Source organism: Silene latifolia, chromosome X (assembly GCF_048544455.1).
Source record: "Silene latifolia isolate original U9 population chromosome X, ASM4854445v1, whole genome shotgun sequence".
In the NCBI taxonomy this organism is placed as follows: domain Eukaryota; kingdom Viridiplantae; phylum Streptophyta; class Magnoliopsida; order Caryophyllales; family Caryophyllaceae; genus Silene; species Silene latifolia.
This window is the reverse complement of record NC_133537.1, coordinates 98,925,567-98,929,321: the sequence shown is the minus strand read 5'-3', so window position 1 is coordinate 98,929,321 and position 3,755 is coordinate 98,925,567. Positions and strand designations below refer to the sequence as shown.

Genomic DNA, 3,755 nt, shown 5'->3' with positions numbered 1-3,755 from the left:
TGAGGTTTTGTGTCCTTGGTAGGAAAGGAGTGCAAACCTTGCATTTTCATGGCAAAACGAGACTAAATTTATTGAATTCAATGACCAAGCATCAAGGAGAGACAAGATTAGAAGGCCTTTGTACATACTATAGTAGATGGGCAATGATGAGGAAAGATCCTTGCATCCCCAAGGAAATCCCCAAGGATTTTATGAAGAAAAGGGAAGAAAAGAAGAAGAAAGCACGCTGCATGACAATCCGTGCGTCTTCCCAAGAAGACGCCCGTCCACCAAGCCACAATCCGTGCGTCTTCCTTACAAGACGCCCGGGCAGCAACCCTATAAGACGCCCGTCTTCTCCCAAAGACGCCCGGGCAGCAACTCACGAATCCGGCCGTCCCGTGCCTAAGACGCACGGATTCTAAGACAACACACAACTTCGTTTCTTCAAGCTTCAAGAAAGATGCCCATCCTTCCAAAAATACCGGCGTTTCCCTAAGTAGGGACTTAATCGTCATTTAAGCCCTTAGTTAACCCTAATTATTACACCTAATCCCCACTATAAATACCCCATTAGTCTAATTAGAAGAGCATGTTCTTCTTGGCAATCTCTAGTATAGTTAATATCAATCAAATCTCTCTTTAATATTGTAATCAACAATTAATCAAGTTTTAATACAAGTTTTATTTCCTTAATCTCTCTTTTGTTCATCCTTTATTAAGGGTAATTGAAGATTATTTGGGTTATTATTGGGAGATTGACAACCTCTCAATCAAGCATCAAGTACTTCTTTTATTCTTTGCTTTATTACTGGAATCATTAGTAGGTATAATTCTCTTAATCCCTTTTTAATTATTGCTAATTACTTTTATTTGTTCATCATGTTTCACTTTGTTGGTATGATTGACAACCTTGCTAGCATGTTCAACATGATAATGAGTGAGTAGTTCCATAGCTAGGGTTAATGGGTAATTAGGGGAAACCAACAGGGGGAATGATTCATGCTTAAATTAATATGCTTTCATGGTTTATTTGCTTGCTTGTTATGATCTCAACTCATGCACTTGTTATGTTTGATGAAATGTGAGCCTATGAATCCTTACATTTTTTACCCATCACCTATCTTTTCAATGAGACTTGTAAGACATAAACCAACTCGAGTCTCATTAGACCATGCATGTTGTTGAGTAGGGAAGACTAAGTCGATTTGTAGGTGTTGTACAATCTAATCGATTCGGCTCCGGGACCCAAACTTTCCTAGGATTGTAAGATATAACCCAACTCAATCCATCACAACAATAATTGCTTGCTTATAATTTGAGAACATGTTTGTATGATCAATTCTCATGAATTCCCTATGACCCCATGATACCCTAGTGCTTTTTATCAGTTGTTTACAACCCTTTTTAAATCATCTTGCTTGTTTACCTTCATTACTATTTAGTTTAGTGACCTTATACATCAACCCAAATTGTGACACCCCTAAGACACCACTAGTTGCAATAGAAATCTCATCTCAATTCCCGTCCCTTGGGATCCGACCTTTACTTGCCTCTTTACTAATTGTAGAGTTGTTTGTGAAGCTATAAATTGTGTTTTGGTCTAGGTGCTCCTAATGACAAGTTACCGAAAAGATTAAGTCCGACCAAAAATGGCGCCGTTGCCGGGGACGGTGTTAACTCGATTTAGATTTTCTTATATTGTTAATAGTTGTGTCTTTCTATGCCTTGGGGAAGTAAAACTCCTCAAGGTTTGTTCTAATTGTTTTCGAGTTGTTTGATATTTTGCATGTCAAGAAGGTCACAAGGTGACTTGTACCCTTTGATCGTGAAATTGAAAGAACTTTGACAACCAATAGAAGACTTTCTAGGAGAAATTTGAGAGGTATTGGTGAGGTTGTAGACATTCAACCAACTATTGAGTTCATCAACCCTTTTGCAAGAGAAGGTGAGGAGAACCCAACACAAAATACAACACAAAATCAACCCACAATGCCTAAGTTTTCATCACATTCCGTACCCACCGAGGAGAACCTACCCAATGGTACTCCCACACCACAACATCTAACCGGAAATTTCATTGCCAAATCCGCATTTATCCAATTAGTCGAAAGAAGCCAATTTGGGGGGATGCCTAGTGAAGACCCTCACTCTCATATGGAGGCTTTTTGCGATTATTGTGATGCGATTTCTCAAACTGGTGTAACTCAAGACCAAATTCGATGGGTCTTATTTCCTTTTTCCCTAATTGGCACCGCGAAACAATGGTTGAAGAGCCATGATAAGGCCACTCTCGGAATTGATTCTTGGAAGAAATTGGCTCTAGCTTTCTAAAAAAAGTTCTACCCACCGGAAAAGACTAACATGCTAAGAGCTCAAATTACGGGTTTTAAGCAAAGGGATGAAGAATCTTTGTATGAGGCTTGGGAGCGGTTCAAAGGAATTTGTCGCTCATGTCCTCACCATGGACTTAGCGAGTGGTTCTTGGTACAACAATTTTGGAACGGTCTATATGAAGATTCAAAGAACATTTTCAACATGGGATCAAATGGAATGTTCACCGAAGTTGATGACAATCAAACTTGGAACAAAATTGAGGAAATGGCAGTCCATAACTCACAATATAGTAGACCTCGCAAGGCTACTAGAGGAGGAAAGCATGAAGTGGACTCCGTTACTCAATTGGGTGCTCAACTTAGTGCTCACATTGAAACCATCAATTTGAAGTTTGAAAAGGCTATGGCTAGACTTGAAGAAGCCTCAAAATCACCAAAGCATCATGTCAATGCCATGACGGCATCTTCATCAATCCCAAGTGGGATATGTGAGAATTGTGGAACTTTGGGACATGACCCAAGTGAATGTAGGGGAACAAATGAACAAGTAAATGCTTTCCAAGCAGACAAGAGTGGTACCCCTTATTCTAACTATTACAATGAAAACACCAAATTCCATCCAAATATCTCATACAAAAGCCAAAATGTTCAAAACCCTCAAACAACATACACCCCACCTCCCATGAGAAACCAAAATCAAAGACCCTTTTACAACCAAAACCAAGGTTACCAAAATCAATCTCCATACAATCAACAAAATGACCAAGGTTTTGATGTTCAAAAAGAGGTCCTTCAAATGCAAAAGAATCAACAAGAGTTTTTCACTCAAATGCAAAAGGATAGTCAAGTAAAGGAAACCACCATCAACAACATCCTAGCTCACACCAAAATGTTGGAAACCCAATTGACTCAACTAGCATCTTCAAACTCACAAAGACAAAAGGAGCAATTACCACCTGAAAGTAATCCCCCAAGACATGAAACGGTTAGTGCCATTCACTTGAGAAGTGGTACAAGGTATGAAGCACCGAAGAAGCAAGTTGAGGATAAAGTTGTGGAAGCTAGTGACAAGGAAGAAATTGTGCAAAACTCCAAGGATGGAGAACCATCAAAAGAAGAAATCTCAAAGAAAAATGAAGACAAGGTCAAGGAGAAGGAGCCCATTGTGATTAGACTTCCTTTTCCAAGTCGTCAAGTCAAGCCCAAATTTGATGACCAACTTGGAAAATTTATGGAAATTGTGAAGAATTTGGAAGTCTCAATTCCTTTCACGGAATTAATCAATCACGTGCCGGCCTATGCGAAATACGTGAAAGACATCCTCACAAAGAAGAAGTCGATCCGGAAGCTTGAGACTATCGCCTTAACTAAGGTGAATAGTGCAATACTTCAAGGGAGTTCACCTCCAAAACTCAAGGATCCGGGAAGCTTCTCAATACC

The 3,755-nt window shown here is 39.6% G+C and overlaps 1 non-coding gene across 1 annotated transcript; it reads right to left on the bottom strand.

Moving 5' to 3' along the window:
• Positions 1-2,343: 2,343 nt before the first annotated feature.
• On the bottom strand, positions 2,344-2,450 carry LOC141624355 (small nucleolar RNA R71). Its single transcript, XR_012534162.1, has one exon. It is a non-coding gene; the product is annotated as a small nucleolar RNA R71 (small nucleolar RNA).
• Positions 2,451-3,755: the final 1,305 nt, after the last annotated feature.